At 50.7% G+C, this 24,355-nt stretch overlaps 1 pseudogene; it reads right to left on the reverse strand.

Moving 5' to 3' along the window:
* Positions 1-12,904: 12,904 nt before the first annotated feature.
* LOC142069203 (E3 ubiquitin-protein ligase TRIM39-like) lies at positions 12,905-24,170 on the reverse strand (annotated as a pseudogene).
* Positions 24,171-24,355: the final 185 nt, after the last annotated feature.

Consider the following 24,355-nt stretch of genomic DNA (forward strand, 5'->3'; position numbering starts at 1 on the left):
ACCTCCTCCCACCCCACTCTCCTGCTGGTTATAGCTTATCTCCTTATAATGACAGGTTTCAGAGTAACAGCCGTGTTAGTCTGTATTTGCAAAAAGAAAAGGAGTACTTGTGGCACCTTAGAGACTACAATGTGTATGAAAATCAAGGTGGGCCATTTCCAGCACAAATCCAGGTTTTCTCACCCACCGGGGGGGTGTGTGTGTGAGAAAACCTGGATTTGTGCTGGATATGGCCCACCTTGATTATCATGCACATTGTAGGGAGAGTGGTCACTTTGGATGAGCTATTACCAGCAGGAGAGTGAGTTTGTGTGTGTATGGGGGTGGGGGGGTGAGAAAACCTGGATTTGTGCTGGAAATGGCCCACCTTGATTATCATACACATTGTAAGGAGAGCGGTCACTTTGGATAAGCTATTACCAGCAGGAGAGTGAGTTTGTGTGGGGGGGGCGGGGCGGAGGGTGAGAAAACCTGGATTTGTGCTGGAAATGGCCCAACTTGATTATCATACACATTGTAAGGAGAGTGATCACTTTAAATAAGCTATTACCAGCAGGAGAGTGGGGTGGGAGGAGGTATTGTTTCATGGTCTCTGTGTATATAATGTCTTCTGCAGTTTCCACAGTATGCATCTGATGAAGTGAGCTGTAGCTCACGAAAGCTTATGCTCAAATAAATTGGTTAGTCTCTGAGGTGCCACAAGTACTCCTTTTCTTTTTAGGAAAGTTGTGGAAGCTCTTTCACTGGAGGTTTTCAAAAGGAGGCTGGATAGCTGTCTGTCTTGGATGATTTAGACACAACAAATCCTGAATCTTGGCAGGGAGTTAGCGTGGATGACCCTTTTGGTCCCTCCTAACCCTGTGATTCCCTGAAACAAATCTAGGCTTCTGACCGTCCAAAAATGTGTCCTATTGGACTGCCCCTGAGATCAGCTTTTCAATGGCATGAAAGACCAGTTTAGGAATATCTCAGAATGTAGTGAGCTGCCAAAGTTTTAGTATCTATGTGAGCAAATGTTTCCTCAGAAACTCCTTTGTCAAGAACACCCATGGCACCATGTACTGATTTGAAGGAATAGGCAGTGTTCTTTGAGCTCAGGGACAAGGAGTTCATTCCTCTGCTCAGGTGATTTGCATGCTGTGCATATTGGCACTCTCAGCTTGCCTTTCTGCTTGGTGTGCGGGTGGCACAGATGACAGTGAGCCACCCCATAGGACAGCTGGGAGGGGAATCTGCTGCTCTGGCTCGTGGGGTATTTCACGGTTACAGAGCCTGAACAGAGTCCAGCCTGTACTCTAATCTCCTAGCACACTCTTGGGGTGAAGACCTATTGTCTAATACCTCCTCTTGAGAATGGGGACCCAGTGTCTGACTGCCTAGACTCTCTGGGTGCAGTGCTGACACCTCAGCCTGCCTCATGCTTAAACGCGCCCTTTCCCAGACCCCACCCAAAAGGTTTGAGGCTCCTGGGTTACAGTTTAACTCTCAGGGGCACACCGTAGTGGTGTTCCTGCAACAGATCAGGATTCCTGTGTCACCCAGTGGTGCCCTGCTCTCACTCTGGGCTGTACAGTGCATACAGAGAAAGGCCAACAAATACTTTATTTATTTAATGGTTATGGGTAGACAGCTTAGAAAGATGAAGTCCGACAGAGGAGCAAGAAGGTCAGAGGTGCTGGGATCTTACAGAGAAATCGACAACAGCTAGGAAATGTTACACTGGACAATGCTTTCCTACCACATTACTCTGGGCAGCCTCCTCTATGGGAACTGTAGTGTGAGCTCTGTGCTGCTTGGATCTGTCACAAATCTCACAGTTGGGATCTGATTCTTCTCACAGAGCAGTTTGAAATCTCGCCCTTGACTCACACACTCTCCCTTCTGGCTCTTCTTGCTTTTGTAAACATGAGTTCTTCCCTCAGGGCTCCTATTACTCCAGGCCTTGCCTGGAGCTGGTAGCAGGGGCATGGTCAAATAAAGGGCATGGCTCAGATGCCACACTGTGCCAGCTCCTGGTGCTGGTTTGGCCAGAAGTTCCTTTGCCCAGCAGTGTCATTGCAATGAGGATGGGAGAAGTCTCGTTCTGATTCCTCTCCCCAGGACTTGGTGATTCAGGCTCAGCTCAAATGGTGCTCACAGTCTGTAGACACCAGATCCTTGGAAGCAGCTTCCACTTGGAGATTTTTGACTGAGCTTAGAGACATCCTGGGATCTCTCTGCAGAGTGGAAAGAATCACTCTCCAGAGCCAGTAATGGAGCAGCAATTAGGCACGTCCCCTCCTGCCACAGGCTTGTTGTTACTCAGCTGGAATCCCCAGACAGCTGTCCTGAGAACCTGGTCCCTCTGGCATTGTGCAGGAGCAGATTTAAAGAGACATATCCTGGGAGCCAAAGATCCAGGATGGTGCAGCCTGGACTTTGTGCAGTAACAGGATGGGAATCATAGAATATCAGGGTTGGAAGGGACCTCAGGAGGTCATCTAGTCCAACCCCCTGCTCAAAGCAGGACCAATCCCCAATTAAATCATCCCAGCCAAGGCTTTGTCAAGCCTGACCTTAAAAACTTCTAAGGAAGGAGATTCTACCACCTCCCTCGGCAACGCATTCCAGTGTTTCACCACCCTTCTAGTGAAAAAGTTTTTCCTAATATCCAACGTAAACCTCCCCCACTGCAACTTGAGACCATTACTCCTTGTCCTGTCATCTTCTACCACTGAGAATAGTCTAGAACCAGTATATAAAAACTGTAAAGTTTCTAACCTGAAGGTTTCTGCCTTTTCTTTTCTCCTTCCAGCTATTCCTTTTCTTTCCTCTCACTTGATTTCACCTTCACCCTTTGCCTTGCTTCTTTCTTTCTACTGTATCCCCTTCTCTTATTATTTCAAATCTTCCATTCTCCTCCTCTTTCCTCTCCCCAGCTGCCCCGCCTATCTTCCTCTTCTTGGAGCACAAGAAAAAAAGATTGCCTCCAGCTATAAGGAAACAAAGGACACCTCATCAACCAGCAGTGAGGAAAAACTGTCTCTGACCCTAAGAAAATGGAATGAGATGGCATTGCAGTACAGAGCTGAGCAATCAAAGCAAAAGTGGATGGGAACCTGGGAGGCAGTGACCATGAGTTGGTTGAGTTCAGGATCCTGACGCAGGGAAGAAAGGTAAGCAGCAGGATACGGACCCTGGACTTCAGGAAAGCAGACTTCGACTCCCTCAGGGAACGGATGGCCAGGATCCCCTGGGGGACTAACTTGAAGGGGAAAGGAGTCCAGGAGAGCTGGCTGTATTTCAAGGAATCCCTGTTGAGGTTACAGGGACAAACCATCCCGATGAGTCGAAAGAATAGTAAATATGGCAGGCGACAAGCTTGGCTTAATGGTGAAATCCTAGAGGATCTTAAACACAAAAAAGAAGCTTACAAGAAGTGGAAAGTTGGACATATGACCAGGGAAGAGTATAAAAATATTGCTCGGACATGTAGGAATGATATCAGGAGGGCCAAATCGCACCTGGAGCTGCAGCTAGCAAGAGATGTCAAGAGTAACAAGAAGGGTTTCTTCAGGTATGTTGGCAACAAGAAGAAAGCCAAGGAAAGTGTGGGCCCCTTACTGAATGAGGGAGGCAACCTAGTGACAGAGGATGTGGAAAAAGCTAATGTACTCAATGCTTTTTTTGCCTCTGTCTTCACGAACAAGGTCAGCTCCCAGACTGCTGCGCTGGGCATCACAAAATGGGGAAGAGATGGCCAGCCCTCTGTGGAGATAGAGGTGGTTAGGGACTATTTAGAAAAGCTGGATGTGCACAAGTCCATGGGGCCGGACGAGTTGCATCCGAGAGTGCTGAAGGAATTGGCTGCTGTGATTGCAGAGCCATTGGCCATTATCTTTGAAAACTCGTGGCGAACCGGGGAAGTCCCGGATGACTGGAAAAAGGCTAATGTAGTGCCAATCTTTAAAAAAGGGAAGAAGGAGGATCCTGGGAACTACAGGCCAGTCAGCCTCACCTCTGTGCCTGGAAAAATCATGGAGCAGGTCCTCAAAGAATCAATCCTGATGCACTTGCATGAGAGGAAAGTGATCAGGAACAGTCAGCATGGATTCACCAAGGGAAGGTCATGCCTGACTAATCTAATCGCCTTTTATGATGAGATTACTGGTTCTGTGGATGAAGGGAAAGCAGTGGATGTATTGTTTCTTGACTTTAGCAAAGCTTTTGACACGGTCTCCCACAGTATTCTTGTCAGCAAGTTAAGGAAGTATGGGCTGGATGGATGCACTATAAGGTGGGTAGAAAGCTGGCTAGATTGTCGGGCTCAACGGGTAGTGATAAATGGCTCCATGTCTAGTTGGCAGCCGGTATCAAGTGGAGTGCCCCAGGGGTCGGTCCTGGGGCCGGTTTTGTTCAATATCTTCATAAATGATCTGGAGGATGGTATGGATTGCACTCTCAGCAAATTTGCGGATGATACTAAACTGGGAGGAGTGGTAGATACGCTGGAGGGGAGGGATAGGATACAGAAGGACCTAGACAAATTGGAGGATTGGGCCAAAAGAAATCTGATGAGGTTCAATAAGGATAAGTGCAGGGTCCTGCACTTAGGATGGAAGAATCCAATGCACCGCTACAGACTAGGGACCGAATGGCTAGGCAGCAGTTCTGCGGAAAAGGACCTAGGGGTGACAGTGGACGAGAAGCTGGATATGAGTCAGCAGTGTGCCGTTGTTGCCAAGAAGGCCAATGGCATTTTGGGATGTATAAGTAGGGGCATAGCGAGCAGATCGAGGGACGTGATCGTTCCCCTCTATTCGACATTGGTGAGGCCTCATCTGGAGTACTGTGTCCAGTTTTGGGCCCCACACTACAAGAAGGATGTGGATAAATTGGAGAGAGTCCAGCGAAGGGCAACAAAAATGATTAGGGGTCTGGAACACATGAGTTATGAGGAGAGGCTGAGGGAGCTGGGATTGTTTAGTTTGCGGAAGAGGAGAATGAGGGGGGATTTGATAGCTGCTTTCAACTACCTGAAAGGGGGTTCCAAAGAGGATGGCTCTAGACTGTTCTCAATGGTAGCAGATGACAGAACGAGGAGTAATGGTCTCAAGTTGCAGTGGGGGAGGTTTAGATTGGATATTAGGGAAAACTTTTTCACTAAGAGGGTGGTGAAACACTGGAATGCGTTACCTAGGGAGGTGGTAGAATCTCCTTCCTTAGAGGTTTTTAAGGTCAGGCTTGACAAAGCCCTGGCTGGGATGATTTAACTGGGAATTGGTCCTGCTTCGAGCAGGGGGTTGGACTAGATGACCTTCAGGGGTCCCTTCCAACCCTGAGATTCTATGATTCTATGATTCTATAATCAGCCAGTAGGTCAGGAACTGACAATAGTGACAAAGAAACACAAAGGATCAAATGCTAAACCCCTCTCAGTGGCTGAAAGTTCATGTGGTGGCAGGTCACGGGCCACTGTGGAAGGTGCTGGAATCTCAGCCTGGTCCCTAGTGGGGCAGGTGTCACCATCATACACAGATATAACTAGCAGGGCCTGCACTGACTGGTTCCCTTTGTCATCGGTCTCAGCAACAGAGGCCAACGACTCAATGGCTAGTGGAATCAGAACTTTCATCTCAGCTTTAGAGAGAGATTTTCCCCAGGTCGGGGTTGAAGTCCAATGGCTGTGGGCAGCGTGCATGAGAGGAGCTGGTTACAGGGCTCCTGCACTGCACAGTGTGTGGGATAAACAGATACGTCCAATCCACTAGGCTCTCAGGACACTTGTCTGTTCCAGCTGCAAGATGGTGATCTGGGAACAGACTGAGGAGACCTGATAGCGTCTGGGGAGCAGCCACCTGGGACTAGGAATGGAAACTCAACTGTGGTGGGAAAGGAGCAATGACTAGACATGCTACTGCAGATATACTTAGTTCAACTGGGTACAATGCTGTTGACTGAAGTTATGCCAACAATCAAAAACCAGTATAATTATATCACTTGTGCATGTTCACAGAATGCTTCTTCCGTCGGCAGAGCGCGTCCACACTTAGTGCTCAACAGTAAGAGCAGTGCACTGTGCGTGCCTATCCCACTGTGCTACTCAGCACCTTCTGCAGCTAGGAGTTGTGGGAACACAGAGTGGATCGCAGCATGTCATGAGTGCAGGCTCAACGTCCCATGATGCAGTTTTTCCCATCCTATCATTTCATGGGCTTCCAACTGTGTTTCATGGCATTTTTCAATGGTCCCTGTTTACTGTGTGCCTGCCATCTCTCTCTGAAAGGATGGATCCTGCACTGCTCTCTACCGTTGTGGTCACTGTTATAAACACATCATGGATGGTCATGTAGCATATCATGGACTCCCAATCTGGACGGGAATCAGAGTTCCCTGACCTGCTGTGTGCCATGGAAAGGAACAACACAAGATTACTTTTAGCATTCATGGAGCAGCTGCATATGGTGGATCATCGCTTCTGGGCTCGGGAAACAAGCACTGAGTGGTGGGATCATATTATGTAGGTTTGGGATGATAGGCAGTGGCTGCAGAACTTTTGGATGTGGAAATATGGCCAGTTGGTGAAGCTTCCCCTAGGGGAATCTATCCCCCTGTCCCGCCCCTTCCTCTGGTGGCCCTGCCCAAGCTCTGCCCTGCCCCACCCCCACTCTGCCCCACCCCCTGCCCCTCTCCATGCCTTGCCCATGCTCCACCCCATGGCCTGCTACCACTTGGCCCCCTCGCCTGCCCCTCACCATCACTCTTTATCTGCTGAGGAGGAGAGGAGCAAGCAGAGGGCAGAGGAGGCCTAGGGGGAATGGGTGGAGCTGTTCGGCCACCTCCCCACTGAAACCCTCTTCCCACTGCTTGCTGTCACCATTCACTCCTCTCCTCCTACTCAGTGAGCAGTATGTTGTGGGGACCTCAGGGCAAAGGGCAGAGCAGAGACAGGAAGGGGTGGAGTGAGGGCAGGCCTCAGAGGGAAGAGTGGGGCCTCAGGGTGGAGTGCAGGCGTGGCCAGGGCCCAGGTGTCGGTGTTCACGTGTGGTGGATCAGCAGTTTTGGGAGGTTTAGCCTCTCCTGGCCTATGATCCCTGCTGCCCTTGTGTGGAAAGTCATCTTCATGGAACTGTGTGCAGAGCTTGCCCCAGCACTGAAGCACAAGGACACCAAAATGAAAGGTTTCAGAGTAACAGCCATGTTAGTCTGTATTCGCAAAAAGAAAAGGAGGACTTGTGGCACCTTAGAGACTAACCAATTTATTTGAGCATGAGCTTTCGTGAGCTACAGCTCACTTCATCGGACGCATACCGTAGCTCACGAAAGCTCAAATAAATTGGTTAGTCTCTAAGGTGCCACAAGTACTCCTTTTCTTTTTACCAAAATGAAAGTTGCCCTCTGGGTGGAGAAGCACTGTAGCTCACGAAAGCTCATGCTCAAATAAATTGGTTAGTCTCTAAGGTGCCACAAGTCCTCCTGTTCTTTTTGCGAATACAGACTAACACGGCTGTTCCTCTGAAACCTGTGGAAGATGGAGACTCCAGACTGTTACTGGTTGGGCATGAATTAGTTGGGAGCTGGGAAGTCCACCACTGGGTGTTGCAGTTTAAAGATAAGACAGAACAAAGCTTTAGGCAAGCAAGCAGGCTGGTCTGCCAACAGGCTTCTGCCTGTCAGCTTTTCCACCCTCTTTTTTATTTTTTTTCCCCTTGCGCATTACATACTCCAACCGCAAAAGCAAACAACAAAGGAAATAATATGACTTTGATTAATATTTTTATTTACTAGCCTCTATCTACTACAGTCCTTGCTCTCAGGCCTTGAGCCCAGTCCAAGGAAGCTTCCCACGGTTCATGTCCTTTGGGCGACTTCCCATGGTCCATGTCCTTGGACGGAGCAGTGTGTGCCCTGAATGTTTTCAGGTGCATGAACTCTATATGAACCCTTCAACTGGGGCCACATGAATGCAAGTTTGCAGGGCCATTAATCGCATCCTGCTATGAAGGACTCTGACTCTTGGCAATGTGCATGAAATAGTGGATGGCTTTGTAGCATTGGGATTCCCTAACAGCAGCAGGGTGATAGATGGCACACTGTAATGGTCCCTCACTTTCCCATGGTGAGGGAGGCCACTCAGTCCGGTCCCGTCTGGCCAGGACCAGAGTCCGCAGGACAGTCAAGAGCTCACAATAGCGCTGAGCGACCAACAGTCACAGGCCAGCTTTAGCCTGGGCTTGGGAGGCTCAAGCTGCCAGTCCTTAAACAGGGTCTATAACTGAACTGGGCCCCGGGCTTGAGGAGGCTCAGGCAGCCAGCAAACAAACAGTCTGCAAGGGTGACTGGTAAAGGAGGCTCCTTCTCCAGAGCAGGAGCTTCTCAGGAAAGTGTAGGGAGTTAGCCACCCAGGGTGGGGTGGTAGTGGGACGCGGTCCCACCCTACTCCACCATGTCCCACCCCAGGGCCCTGGCAAGGGCACGATCGGCTGCCCCTGCGTCGGTGGGGATCCAGCCACAACACGCCGACTGAGCCACAGCCCCTGGGGCTGCCCCGGGCTACTTCCTGCCTCCTCGGGGGTTGGTACCTGTGGCCTTCAGGCCTCTTCCAGCTCCTCAGGGTACACAGCAGCAGGCTTTCTGGGCCAGTTGGCGTAACAATCAGTGAACCCAAGTTCCCGGGTTCCCTGAAGATGTTCAATGAGTGCTACTTTTTCACCATCACTCCCAGGATCTATTTTCCATCCAACTCCACACTCACCCCCACTCTCCCACTGTGGACCTGTATACAAAATCAAACTGCCTGCCCAGGTATCCAGTTACTGAACAGAACCGCCCCAGCACAGCTAACACCGTGGCATGGTTTGCAGTAGAATAAAGTTCTGATAAACGTTCCCCTTCCCCCAAGTCTTGCAGGGTCCCACAGATGCCCTGTGAGGCAGTGCAGCTAAGGGCACAGATGGGACCTTGATCAGTTCTGTCTGTACTGAGGATTCTGAGAGCCACATGTGCTTAGTGGCTCCCCCAAAACTACAGAGAGTGCAGGGGGCACCCACACCCAGGGATCGGCACCACCATGTTATGCGATGGACTCTTTGCAAAATTACTGTACTTAGTGATGGACACTGGGGGAGGGGGGGTTATGTCATTCATTCATTTAACGTTTTTTGAAAAATTATCACGGACCTCAAAATTTTTACCATGGACACTTGGGTCTGTGAATGGACACATTGCCTACCCCTGTTCACACCTCTCCCAACACCATTCCTCCCTTCCCTGACTTCAGCTTTCTCTGTTCCTGGATCCCTCCCTTCTGCCCACTCAACCCTTCCCTGGGATCTCCCCATCCACTTCTCAGAGCTCCACCTCCATATACTGGGGTCTCTTCTCTTTCATTTCTGCAAGGGGCTCTTCCTACTTGTGGCCTTCCCCCCCTCCATCATATACCCCTCCCCCAAGTCTTCCTCTTGTGATCTGGGCTCGTCACTTCCTACTGCTGCAGCCCCCATCCCACTCCACCCTAGTGTAAGCGGGGGAATGGTCCCACTATTGTGGGGAACTTTCCTGGCTTATACACTACCCCGATGGAATTGACTTGAGAAAGGATATGAGTCCTCACTCCTAGTCCCTTTACACAGAAGCCTGCCTAACCTCAAGGGCTCCCCTTCCACTCTCCTGTGTGGCAGAGTCCTCATAACCCCCAACATCACTGGGCCAAGGATTCCTGGGGGGCTTGACCCACAATCTTGTCTTTGTCACTTAGGACAAAGGCTAGAGTGTCCCCACTCTGAGGTATTCTCTCCACTCTGGACACTTCCCTGACCCACTGATCATTAAATACATTTCATAGCAAATACAATTTACTGAACAGCAACAAATTTAAAAATATAAGGTGTAACGATGCTGCCTTTGGTGGGACACTTCTGAGAGTATCAGTTCAGGACAAATTGCTTCAAGCAGGGGAATTACAGCCCAAGGTTGGGGTTTCTCCACTTCTAAGGCACACCAAACCAGCCAGACAAAGAGGACTTTGGTTTCACCCCACTGGCTAACCATAAGTCATACAAGCAATTCCCTTAGACACTCCAGTTTCCCAGTATCACCACCAGTGCCACTCATTATGGGGACGAATGGTTATGAAAACCAATGCCCCAATAAAAGAAAAAAGGTTCTCTCGATCCCAAAGGACCAAGCCCCAGACCCAGGTCAATATACAAGTTAGATCTTACCCACAAATCACGCTGTTGCCAATCCTTTAGAATCTAAAATCTAAAGGTTTATTCACAAAAGAAAGAAATATATATGAGAGCTAAAATTGGTTAAATGGAATCAGTTACATACAGTAATGGCAAAGCTCTGGTTCAGGCTTGTAGCAGTGATGGAATAAACTGCAGGTTTAAATTAAGTCTCTGAGTACATCCACATCTGGGATGGGTCATACAGTTCTTTGTTCAGAGCTTCAGTGTAGCATAGTTCCTCCAGAGGTCAGAAGCAGGATTGAAGACAAAATGGAGGGGTTTTCAGGGCCTTTTATATTCTCTGCCTGTGGAAGGACCCCTTTTGTTCTTACTGCGGAAAATGACAGCAGCAAGATGGAGTCTGGAGTCACATGGGCAAGTCACATGTCCATGCATGACTCAGTTTGCAGGCCAACGCCATTGTTTACGTGTTAGTTTGAACATTCCCAGGAAAGCTCAGATGTGGATTGGCGTATCCCAGAGTCATTGTCAGTTACGTGTTTCTTGATTGGGCAGTTACTGAGAATAGTCCTTTCTCAAGAAGCTGACCAAAAGCTTCACTGAGGCTACTTAAAATCAAAACACACTGAGATACCAGTCCATAGCCAATATTAATAACATCAACTACAAAAATGCTACACACATACAGACAGCATAACCATAACCAGAAAATCATAACCTTTTCATAGACGTCTCACACAACAATCTTTGTACAATATTTGCTGCAAATATATAACAGTGGTTGCAACAATGATCTATGCAGTCATAGTTTACGTCAATAATGTCACATAAGGAAAAAATGGAAAAGCTTAAAGGAAACAAGTAACCCCACTCTGTGGCATGGGGACGTCACAACCAGAGTCTCTGGAATTTAAGGGCTGTTCACAGTCTGTTCCTCACACGTCCCAGGCTTCCTGCCCAGGCCCTGGCTGTGCTGCAGGGATGCTGCGGGTCGGACACTTGCTCTGGCAGTGACCGGTGCTGGGGAGAATATGGCAGGACCCATCTCCCCAGCATCGGCCCCCACATCAGGGTTATGGTTTGCTGCCAACCCTGGCCTGCAATGCCTTTTGGCTGGTGGGGTCTTACTGCACTGGGCCCGCTGCTCAGGGTCCTCCTCGCTCTCCCCAGCTGCTCTCCGGACTGCTCCAGCCCCAGCCCCAGCCCCAGCTTCGCTCTGCCTCATCCCCAGCCCCAGCCCCAGCTTCGCTCTGCCTCAGCCCCAGCCCCAGCCCCAGCTTCGCTCTGCCTCAGCCCCAGCTTCGCTCTGCCCCAGCCCCAGCCCCAGCCCCAGCTTCGCTCTGCCTCAGCCTCTGCCTCAGCCCCAGCCCCAGCTTCGCTCTGCCTCAGCCCCAGCTTCACTCTGCCTCATCCCCAGCCCCAGCTTCACTCTGCCTCAGCCCCAGCCCCAGCTTCACTCTGCCTCAGCCCCAGCTTCGCTCTGCCTCATCCCCAGCCCCAGCTTCACTCTGCCTCATCCCCAGCCCCAGCTTCACTCTGCCTCAGCCCCAGCTTCGCTCTGCCCCAGCCCCAGCCCCAGCTTCACTCTGCCTCATCCCCAGCCCCAGCCCCAGCTTCACTCTGCCTCATCCCCAGCCCCAGCCCCAGCTTCGCTCTGCCTCATCCCCAGCCCCAGCTTCGCTCTGCCTCAGCCCCAGCCCCAGCTTCGCTCTGCCTCAGCCCCAGCCCCAGCCCCAGCTTCGCTCTGCCCCAGCCCCAGCCCCAGCTTCGCTCTGCCCCAGCCCCAGCCCCAGCTTCGCTCTGCCTCAGCCTCTGCCTCAGCCCCAGCCCCAGCTTCGCTCTGCCTCAGCCCCAGCTTCACTCTGCCTCATCCCCAGCCCCAGCTTCACTCTGCCTCATCCCCAGCCCCAGCTTCACTCTGCCCCAGCCCCAGCTTCGCTCTGCCCCAGCCCCAGCCCCAGCTTCACTCTGCCTCATCCCCAGCCCCAGCCCCAGCTTCGCTCTGCCTCATCCCCAGCCCCAGCTTCGCTCTGCCTCAGCCCCAGCCCCAGCTTCGCTCTGCCTCAGCCCCAGCCCCAGCCCCAGCTTCGCTCTGCCCCAGCCCCAGCCCCAGCTTCGCTCTGCCTCAGCGCTGCTGCTGTTCTGCCTCTGGCGCAGCTCTCTGGGCTGCTCCTCTGGCTCTGGCTGCCGTGGCTCTGCTCCCAGCACAGCGCTGAACCCTGGGCTGCTTCTCTCGGTCTGGCTGTTGTGGCTCTAGTTTGGCCCCTCTGGGCAGACAGAGGATGGGACCCCGCTCTCCTTACTCCCTCATTGGCCTGCCTGCTTTGTCAATCAGGCTGATCTGGAGCATTTGCCTCTCCCCATTGGCCCTGGGGACTGTCAGTCCAAGGTCTTGTTTTCTCATCTGCACTTCTCCTTTCTTTTGTTACTGGGAGAGGGCCAACCAAAAATCCTCATTGAGTTTCAGTAAGGGGACAACAGTCCCCCTTACATCAGCAACAGCAGCCACCCCTGACATTGTGTCTACACACATCTCTGCCTCTGCATGCCCACAACCCAGCAGCCTACATCCCCCCCTCTGCCCCTCTCCTCTTCCCTAGCTCACAGGCTTGGTGCTGGGAACTGGGGGGGAGGCGGTGACAGGCAGATGATTCCCCAGGCCATCCTTATAGGAACACACCTGGGGGCTGGTCAGCGCTGGGAGGGGACAGGCTCCTCCATGGGTGTCACTGTCAGGAACAGAGATTCCCTCCAGCCTGAGCTGGGACTGGGCAGATTATCAAGGGAGATGTGTTTCTAAATCCCTCTTTGTAACCAGTATAAAAATAAGGGTGGAGCGTCCCGGAGAAAGTGTCAGTGAAAGTGAAGAGATGGGACTTGTCAGTCACATTGTAAAATGAGACCTCTCCTGCCTCATAGTCCAGGAAAATCCCTACCCAGCTGGGCCTGACGCTCATGGACAGTGGTGTCAAATGGGAGGTGAGGGCCTTGTATTCCTTATATCTCAGACACACTGTCCAGAATCCATTCTCAGGTGATAGGTAAATCTTCCCCTTCCTTGTCACAGATTCTGTACAAACCCCCAGAGTCCAGTTTGTTTTGTCTCCCACCTCCACCTCTCAGTAACGCCTCCCTCCTGTCAATTTGTTAAAGCCCAGAAAATGGGATAAGTATCAAATCTCTTAATATTGTCAGGCAGATCCTGTTGTTTGTCTTCGTATGTCACAGTTTTCTGATCCTCAGACAGGATGAGGCTGGGATGAGCCGTGTCTGGATCCAGAGTCACATCCACTGGGGAGAGAGTCCACAGAGTCAGTGCTGGAGGCAGGGGCTGGTCACTGGGATCAAAGGGAAATTAACCTGTGTCCCCATTCATTGCTGTGACACAAGGTTGCTGGCCATTTAAGGGGAGTCAGGGCCCCATCTAAGGCCAAGGGGGCAGGGGAAGGAGAGGAGATGGAAAGAGGGGCAGGTTCTTGTGAGGGACATAGGAGAGGGGAGGGACAAGCATCAGGGAAGGGGAGCGGATGGGAAGGGAAGGGGGAGATCTCCATGGAGTAGTGGGAGGGACGGGGCAGGCATCAAGGAATCAGAAAGGATAGGAGGGGAGTAGTGGGGATTGCAGAGAAGAGAGGGATAAAGGCTGGCAGAGGAAGGGGACAGATGTCAGGGAGGCAGAGGGGGGAAGGGCAGGCTGCAGGAACAAGGGTGGTGATGGTGAGGGAAGAGGAAAGACAGGTGCCAGGGGGCAGAGGGAAGGTGCTCAGGGGTGGGGCAGGAGGTAGGAATTTGGGGCAGTAGCAAGGGACCTGGAGGGGCAGGTGCTGTGGGAGTTGCAGAGAGGGGTGGATGCCAGGGGGACATGGAGGACATTGAAGTGGGGTCTAGAGGCCACTCAGGCTAGTTCCCTGTTGTGCCAGGCACTGCACAGAGGTGGATCTTTGCTGATGTCTGAGTTACTGAGGAGCACAGATCCCAGTGACTGCAAAAAGAGCTTGGGCCTAAGTCCCTGGTTTCAGCTCCACTGGGATGTGATCTTTTAAAAGTCATGGAAGACAGAAGAGATTCCAGAAGACTGGAAAAGGGCAAATATAGTGTCAATCTATGAAAAGGGGAATAAGGACAACCTGGGGAATTACAGACCATTTAGCTTTCAGAGTAGCAGCCATGTTAGTCTGTATCCGCAAAAAGAAAAGGAGTACTGTGGCACCTTAGAGACTAACAAATTTATTTGAGCATAAGCTTTCGTGAGCTACAGTTCACTTCATGGGATGCATGATGGAGCAAATAATTAAACAATCAATTTGCAAACATCTAGAAGATAATTAGGTGATAAGTAACAGTCAGCATGGATTTGCCAAGAACAAATTGTGTTAAACCAACCAGATAGCTTTCTTTGACATAGTAACATGCCTTTGGATAGGGGGAAGCGGTAGATGTGGTATATCTTGATTTTAGTTAGGGTTTTGAAACTGTCTTGCACAACCTTCTCATAAACAAACTAGGGCAATACAACCTAGATGGTGTGTAACTGGTTGAAAAACAATTCCCAAAAAGTAGTTATTGTTGGTTCACAGTCAGGCTGGAAGGGCATAATGAGTGGGGTCCCGCAGGGATCAGTTCTGGGTCCGGTTCTGTTCAATATCTTCATCAATGATTTAGATAATGGCATAGAAAGCACACTTATAAAGTTTGCAGATGATACGAAGATGGGAGGGGTTGCAAGTGCTTTGGAGAATAGGATTATAATTCAAAATGATCTGGACAAACTGGAGAAATGGTCTGAAGTAAATAGGATGAAATTCAATAAGGAAAAATACAAACTACTCTACTTAGGAAGGAACAATCAGTTGCACACATACAAAATGGGAAATGACTACCTAGGAAGGAGTACTGCAGAAAGGGATCTGGGGGTCATAGTAGATCACAAACTAAATATGAGATACCAGAAAAAGAAAAGAAGAACAGTGTTACTCTGTTATCTCATGTTTCAGCCTAGCAGCCGTGTTAGTCTGTATTCGCAAAAAGAAAAGGAGTACTAGTGGCACATTAGAGACTAACCAATTTATTTGAGCATAAACTTTCGTGAGCTACAGCTCACTTCATCGGAATACAGACCTCTCTGTGGGGTGGAGACACTTTCACACTGGCTCAGGAATCGGTGCTGGGAGATCCCACTGACCAGGAGGCCGAGGGCTCTCACTCCCCTGCCCTGGGGAGTGAAGGGAGGGACTCTGGGGCTGCTGTTCTTCATCCCAGAACGTGCTTTGTGTGTATAAAAAGATCTTCTACACTTTCCACAGTATGCATCCGATGAAGTGAGCTGTAGCTCACGAAAGCTTATGCTCAAATAAATTGGTTAGTCTCTAATGTGCCACTAGTACTCCTTTTCTTTTTGCGAATACAGACTAACACGGCTGCTAGGCTGAAACATGAGATAACAGAGTAACACTGTTGCAAAAAAAGCAAACATCATTCTGGAATACATTATCAGGAGTGTTGTAAGCAAGACTTAAGAAGAAATTCTTCCGCTCTACTCCATGCTGATTAGGCCTCAACTGGAGTATCGTATCCAGTTCTGCACACCACACTTCAGGAAAGATGTGGACAAATTGGAAAAAGTCCAGAGAAAAGCAATAAAAACGATTAAAGGTCTAGAAAACATGACCTATGAGGGAAGATTGAAAAAACTGGGTTTGTTTAGTCTGGAAAAGAGAAGACTGACAAGGGAGATGATAACAGTTTTCATGTACTGTACATAAAAGGTTGTTACAAGGAAGCGGGAGAAAATTGTTGTTCTTAACCTCTGAGGCTAGGACAAGAAGCAATGGGTTTAAATTGCAACAAGGTCGGTTTAGGTTGGACATTAGGAAAAACTTCCTGACTCTCAGGGTGGTTCAGCACTGGAATCACTTGCCTAGGGAGGTTGTAGCATCTCCATCACTGGAGATTAAGAGCAGGTTGGACAAACACCTGTCAGGGATGTTCCAGATAATACTGAGTCCTGCCATGAGTGCAGGGGACTGGGCTGGATGACCTCTCGAAGTCCCTTCCAGCCCTATGATTCTATTCGTCTATTCTATTATTCTAAAACTCCTGCTGACCCTGTTGGCACTGAAACTCACTCAGAGCCTAAGTTTGTGCAGTAAAAGTTCCCTCAGTGCCTGTGTTTCTCCCATCTCACCATGCACACAGCTAGCTCCTTCGAGGCATGTGGACGCCTATCCCCTGCCTGAGCCCCACCATGATCAACGGACTGGAGAAGACACATTTTCAGCCACCTCACTCGTGTGCCAGGCCCAGTTTGGTAGGTGTGCTCAGGGGCTGTCTATCAGATCGGGTCCCTCAGGCGAGGTCACAGAGAACAGCCGGTGGGGAAGGGCTTGCCTCATAAATTTTAGCCTAGTGGGTAGGACGTGGGGGACTCTTGGTTTAACTCCACCTCTGCCAGAGGGTGAGAAGGGATTTGCATAGGGCTCAGGACAGTGCTCTACTCACTGGGCTATGCTGATGAGGGGCGTGCCTCAGTCTCTCCTGTTGACGATGTTCCAAGGTGGATAAATAATTAAAGAGTCATTGGAGCAGGGGCACTAGCTCCTTGCTCTCCTACCTCACAGATGGGTGCCCAAACCACCAAGCTGTAGACTCATTCTCAAATTCACTCTCTGGTCCAATGGCCTTTAATTATTTAATCCACAGTGCAACAGCTTCAACAAGGGAGAGTGTGGAAGGCCCAAAACAGCCTCTCTCATACCCAGAGGGTTAAGGTAACTCACCTGAGAGGTAGGTGATCCCTGTTCAAATCCTTATCTCCCCCCAAGCAGATGGGGGAATTGAACCAGGATCACCCACATCCCAGGTAAGTGCTTTAAGCACAGGGCTAAAAGTTATAAGGGAGGCAGCACCAACTGAAGCTCTTCTGGCTGTTTTGTGCGGCGTGAAGAAGGCATCCAATTCATTCCCACAAGAAGTGGTGTAGGTGTCTAAGCTGCCTGACTCCAGTCGAGGTGTTCCCTTTTGTGGCTGATTAAGCAGAGGTAGATACCCGTCTCCGTGAGAGTGACAGGTCTTAGCAGACCCCCTTGTCATCAGTATCTCCCATTGGTTAGCTAATGTAATAACTAGCCTAGTGTGCTGGCATTTGTGAATCACAGCCTGAGACGCCAGTCTCTTACCATTCGTTCTGCAGGGAGCCTGGACACCTAACTAAGGCTTTGTGAGATGCAGTGTTGTTCCTGTGATTAAATATTAGGCACTGGAAGTGCTCAGCATTACAACACCTGTGTCTCTTTGGGGATCCGGGCCTTTGGGTTTAAAATACAAGACATTTCACAAAGCCAAACACTCTATTTTCTCCCTGTGCCCGGCCAGATTGGCCTGCAATGTCCAAAGTTTTCTTCCCAGGCTGGAGCGCACTAAGGAAAAATTGCAGGTGGGAAGCAGTTTAATTTCACAGTCAGAGGGGGTCAAGATCAGAGTTAATATGGGAAGCATCTCCATAGTTCTGAAGTCACAACCACAATCAAAAAACCCTTGGGATCTAGACTCCCCAGCTTTACCAGCAGAGTGTGTGAGTCCCCTCCATGGAGATCTCTGGGTCGTGGCACTGACATGCTGCCCGGTGAGTCTGTAGGGCTCGTGTGCTCCTCAAACAGCTGCTCCAGGATGGGGCTGCCCAGACACTCCCCACAGAGTTTACAGGCTCCGCGGGCCCCGACGGGAAGAGGTTTCTCTGAGACCCTGAGCTCTGACAGGTTTCAGAGTAACAGCCGTGTTAGTCTGTATTCGCAAAAAGAAAAGGAGGACTTGTGGCACCTTAGAGACTAACCAATTTATTTGAGCATAAGCTTTCGTGAGCTACAGCTCACTTCATCGGATGCATACTGTGGAAAGTGTAGAAGATCTTTTTATACACACAAAGCACGTTCTGGGATGAAGAACAGCAGCCCCAGAGTCCCTCCCTTCACTCCCCAGGGCAGGGGAGTGAGAGCCCTCGGCCTCCTGGTCAGTGGGATCTCCCAGCACCGATTCCTGAGCCAGTGTGAAAGTGTCTCCACCCAGAGAGGTCTGCGCACCTGGCAAATACACAGATGTTCCCTGCTCCACTCATGGCGTCCCAGGGCTTGGCCACAGGAGAAAGCATCACAGGGTTAATTTAAATCACTTTGAACACTGCTGTAGTGATCCCAGAGAAAACCCCTGTGTGACTGTCTCAGTGTCATGCGGACGTGACTCATTGGGTTTAACTTCGTGGCGGAGTGCTCTCCATAGACTCCGGTACTCATAGAATCATAGAAATCATAGAATCATAGAATATAAGGGTTGGAAGGGACCCCAGAAGGTCATCTAGTCCAACCCCCTGCTCAAAGCAGGACCAATTCCCAGTTAAATCATCCCAGCCAGGGCTTTGTCAAGCCTGACCTTAAAAACCTCTAAGGAAGGAGATTCTACCACCTCCCTAGGTAACGCATTCCAGTGTTTCACTACCCTCTTAGTGAAAAAGTTTTTCCTAATATCCAATCTAAACCTCCCCCACTGTAACTTGAGACCATTACTCCTCGTTCTGTCATCTGATACCATTGAGAACAGTCTAGAGCCATCCTCTTTGGAACCCCCTTTCAGGTAGTTGAAAACAGCTATCAAATCCCCCCTCATTCTTCTCTTCTGCAGGCTAAACAATCCCAGCTCCCTCAGCCTCTCCTCATAACTCATATGTTCCAGACCCCTAATCATTTTTGTTGCCCTTCGCTGGACTCTCTCCAATTTATCCACATCCTTCTTGAAGTGTGGGGCCCAAAACTGGACACAGTACTCCAGATGAGGCCTCACCAATGTCGAATAGAAGAAGAAGAGTACTCGGAGAAGAGTAAGGGAAGTCGACGGGATGCCACAGTGCAGTGAAGACACCGTGGTAAGTCGACCTAAGCTATGTCGACTCCAGTTACGTTATTCACTTAACTGGAGCAGTGTAACTTGGGTCAACTCAAGTTGCAGTGGGGGAGGTTTAGGATGGATATTAGGAAAAACTTTTTCACTAGGAGGGTGGTGAAACTCTGGAATGCGTTGCCTAGGGAGGTGGTGGAATCTCCTTCCTTAGAAGTTTTTAAGGTCAGGCTTGACAAAGCCCTGGCTGGGATGATTTAACTGGAGATGGGTCCTGCTTTTGATCAGGGGGTTGGACTAGATGACCTCCTGAGGTCCCTTCCAACCCTGATATTCTATGATTCTATGATTCTATGGTTGGGATAGTGTAGACAAGGCCCTAGATGTGACACCCATGGCAGCAGCAGGGCAGAAGCCTGGGTGACTGCACCTGGCTGGAGAAAGCAACTGCTGGTGAGAGAGAACAAAGGTACAGTCTGACCCGACCCAGATCCAGGAAGGAGGGCTGAGGACTCCTGACTCAAGGAGAGGGAGGAGTTAGAGTAAGAGCCGGGGCTGAAACCCAGCAAAGAGTAAGAGCTGGGGCTGAAACCGAGCAAAGAAATTATCTTATTTTGACGTTTATTTGGACTCAAAGTAGATGCCAGCAGGGGACTTTTGTCTCAGACCTTTTGGATTGTAATTTAAGGAGTGCTGAAGAGGGGAAGCTGAGGGAAGGCACTTGTTGCAGGGTCACCATGAGCCAGCTTGGGGGGCGCGGTTCATGGTCCTACCCCATAACGAGTGCAAAAGTGGCACCTGTTTAACTGAACTGTTACCACTTCCCCATGCAGACAGAGCCTCACTCTCTGCAGTCTGTCTGTGTGGGCCCCTCACTACAGTGTCTGACCCCAGCGGAGCCTGTGTCACTGAGTGAGAACCTGGAGTGAACAGTGAGCACAGGGTGCTGTGCCTCCCGCCTGGTTCCCAGAGTCCCTGTTCCAGCTCTCAGGCTGCTCCTGCTCCCCAGCAGCCTCCAGCTCCCCCCGATCTCAGGCTGCATCTGCCCTGCACCATGCCCTGGGGGTACAGAGTCCCCTGCTGGCTGGATGCTGAACTGAGGGTGATGCAGGGCCCAGTATGGAGCCAACACGGTCACTACAGTACAGTCAGTCTCACTGAATCATAGAATATCAGGGTTGGAAGGGACCTCAGGAGATCATCTAGTCCAACCCCCTGCTCAAAGCAGGACCAATCCCCAATTTTTGCCCCAGATCCTTAAATGGCCCCCTCAAGGATTGAACTCACAACCCTGGGTTTAGCAGGCCAATGCTCAAACCACTGAGCTATCCCTAGTACTCTCTGTCAGACCCAGAAAGGCAAAGGACAGGCCCAGGGACTGGGCGGCCCCACACTGGGACCCTCACACCAGCTCCCCCTAGCATTTGCTGCTCCCCATGCTGAGCCTTGTCTGCACTCAGACTAGAAGCCCATCCAGGGCCGGCAGCCCCTTGTTCTGTCTCTGCAGTGCCTGGCTCACTCGTGGGCACTATATCAATAGGTTTCAGAGGAACAGCCGTGTTAGTCTGTATTCGCAAAAAGAAAAGGAGTACTTGTGGCACCTTAGAGACTAACCAATTTATTTGAGCATGAGCTTTTCACGAAAGCTCATGCTCAAATAAATTGGTTAGTCTCTAAGGTGCCACAAGTACTCCTTTTCTTTTTACTATATCAATAATGATTCCTACTGCCCAGCCCCTAAGGGCTGCATGACAGCGAGGGGCCTTACCCATTGCAGATGGGGACCCTGGGGCATAGGGAGTGTGGGGTGCTCGGGAGAGGAGCAAGTAGGGGGCACTTGGGAGAGGGACGAGCAGGGGGCGCTCGGGAGAGGGGGCAGAGAGGGGCAAACAGGGAGGCTCAGAAGAGGGGGTGGGCGGTGGAGCCTCGGTGGGGTAGGGCCGCAGTCTGGTCACTGTTGCCCCCACTTCTAGGGAGCTTCTAGTGCTTGTGTGTAAGCCACCCCAAATAGAAGACTCACACATTGCCTGTGTCAATTCTCCTCCCCACCCACATGTAAAGGAAACCCAGGACAGTAACTTTCACTGACCAGTGAATCTCTCCAGCATTTCCTTCATGTCAAGGCAGATTTTATACACATTCTTCAGGGCAGGAGAAACAGCTTCTGGATCCTGGAGTGTCACATTCTCACTCCTGTGAAGAAAACGTCTCATCATCACTTGGCTGCTCTGCGCACACATTGCTCACAGGAATAGAAGGAGAAATGGAAATGGGAACACACCTGATCAATGTGCTTTTCATATCCTGAAAGGAGACAGAGAGTCAGAGAGCTGGGTTAACACCACATGCAAAAATCCTGAGTGACTTTCCACACTTGATCAGAATTAATTCACAACATTTAACACATCAGGGCCAGACTCTTTTGTGTAGGATATTCAGCAGTGATCGCTGATTTCAGGTGCCCCGTTTACCCTGGTTCTGATTCTCAAAGGAGCTGGGTGTCATGTGACAATGGCGAAGAATGTGATGTTTTGTGAACACTGAACAAGGAGCTTTGTTGGAACAAAAGCAGCAACATCCCTAACGTGCCTCTGTCTGTCCCTCCACTTCCCTGTAGAGCTTCCACCCAAACTGTCTCCAGTCTCCCTCCTGTCCAGCTTCCTGCTGCAAATCTAAGGAGACAGTGCACAGATCCTCACCCTGAGCAGCTGCAGCTCTCATCGCTTCAGCTGGCATGTGAGTGCTCAGCTCTTCCCAGAATCAGGCCCCAGGTGTCTCAGGCTGGCACCCATTGATGGAGGCCCCCAGCATGAATGGCCAGCGATGAGAGTCTCGACCCTTTCATTTCATTAATTTGAGAGCTCACTCTGGGTTGTGGCTCCCCCTTCTGCCCCGCCCCCCCACCCCCCTTCCCCGCATGGCTCAGAATCTCTGCTCATCAGCCACATTGGGCCAAGATCCAGCAATCACAGAAGGAACCATTCATTCTTAGGACTGCTGAACTGCTGCAGTAAATTTCTTCCGAATCTGGTGACAGTTTTGGCATCTTTAAGAGTGTGTGCATGCATTTAATGAAGTAAAGAAACTGTTGACGTTCTAATGCACATTGATGTTTTGATTCCATTGTAAGTGGTTTGTGATGCTTCACCATATGGAGTGGGCACAGTTCTCACCAACATTTTTCCTAATGGTATAGAGAAACCAATTACCTTTGCACCACAAACACTCATCACTTCTGAGAAGAGCTATGTGCAAATAGAGCTAAGAGCTCTCAGCATTATCTTTGGTATTTGGCTGTTCCATACCTACCTATATGGTAGACTAGTGGGTTAGCAGGGGTCCCTCTCCTTCTGGGTCAGTGGGAGGCCACTCCGCCTCACTACATAACTGAGCGTCACCCACAATCAGGGAATTAGCAGAGCACTACAGACTATATGGCTCTGGCCTGCAGTCTGGGCAGATCCACAAATGAGTCTCGGGGTCCCAGACCCCCAAGTAGGGTGGGTCAAGAAACTGTCTATGCCTCTGGCCTGCAGTCAGGGCAGAGCAGCAAACAGTTATGAGCCCAAGCCCTCGGTCAGGGTGGGGCAGCAAGGAGTCTGTGGCTCTGTGTAGAACGGCAAGAGGGTTGGGTATCCAAGCTCCAGCAGATGGCCAACAAATGCAGGCCTCTTGGCCTAGCAAGGGGAGACTGCCACCTCAGGGGTGAAGTGGCAGCGGGGCCCAGGCCCACCCGACTCCATCAGGCCCCAACCCAGGGCCATAACAGTGGTGGAGTATTCCACCACTGGGTCAGCAGGGAATCCAGCTGCAACTCGCTGAGCAGGTCTCCGGCAGCAATACAGCCAGACTGGGGTCGGCTGCCTCTGGGCCACTTCCTACACTCCCCGTAGGGTGTACTTGGATCCGCGGGTGGTCCTCCAGTTTGTTGGGGTAGAAGTCCAGTGCCAGTCCCAGCGACTCCTCAATGCCTTGGTCAGTGCATGGCTCCAGAAGCTCTGGTCACTCCTCAGCTCAGCAGCGGTCCGCTGAAGTCTCCCAGCTCAGGAGAGGTCAAGAGGCATCTATCTCCTTCAGCAGCTGCAGCCCAACTGAGCTCCACGACCAGCCCTATATACTTCTTGTCCCACCCCCTGACTTCCAGTGGGAGGGGTGAGCATGGTCTGGCTCTGCCCACCTGAGTTTGGAGAGTGGTCCCTCTGCCTCTGGCTCAGTGAGAGGCCACTTCGCCTCACTACACACACACACCCCTTAAGTCCATCTCCTGGTCTTCATGGCTGCCATCCTGACTCCCCCCAGGTCAGACAGAAAATCTGTGTTAGTGTTATCCTTACCTGCTGAGCGTCAGACAGTAAAGGCAAATTGCTGGAGGATGCGATACCATCTCATCAATCTGGCATTGGTACTTTTCGTGGTATTTAGCCATTTTAAGGCTTTGTGGTTGGTGATCAGTATGAAAGGGAAGATAGTATCTGAGGGTGTCGATAGCCCATTTAACAGCCAGGGCCTCCTTCTGTATAACTGAATAGTTACATTCTCGGGGCGGGGAGAGCTTCCCACAGACATAGAGGGTGGGATGCTCTTCTCTATCCAACTCCTGGGAGAGGGCTGCCCTGAGCCCCACCTCTGAAGCATCGATTTGGACCAGGAACTCACAGTTGAAATCGCGGCTGAAGAGCACGGGTTCCCTACACAGGCTTTCCTCGAGGGCTCAGAACATATCTTCACATTCTGCTGACCAGCGTACCAACATGGGAGGTCCTTGGTTAAGAATGCCATGAGGGGTGCTGCAATGGATTCAAACTGGGGCACAAAGTGTCAGTAATACTCAGCTAAGCCCAGAAACTGTCATACATGTCACAACAAGGTACACACCTGATGGATCAGCCGGGAAGTGAAGTTGGTCTCTTGATCCATGAGAATCTCAGGGGGAAGGCCCACACAAGAGAATACCTTCACCAGTTCTGCTGCGATGGAAGTGTTCCATAGTGGGATGGCCTCGGGAAAGTGAGTGGCATAATCCATCAGTATGAGGCTATCCTGGAACCCCGCATTACTCTTCAGGAGAGGGCCCACCAGGTCCATTGCAATTTGCTCAAAGGGATCCCTGACCATGGGTAAGGGGATCAAGGGTGCTTTCGCCACCCTGACGGAGACAGCTAGTTGGCACTCAGGGCATAAGGTGAACTAGACCTTTATCTCCTGATGGACTCCAGGGCAGAAGAAGCATGACAGAACTCAGGCCAGGTTTTTCTCTTGTCCCAGGTGGCCAGCCATGGAAATGTCGTGGGCAAGCTTCA

Source organism: Caretta caretta, chromosome 14 (assembly GCF_965140235.1).
Source record: "Caretta caretta isolate rCarCar2 chromosome 14, rCarCar1.hap1, whole genome shotgun sequence".
NCBI lineage: Eukaryota > Metazoa > Chordata > Testudines > Cheloniidae > Caretta > Caretta caretta.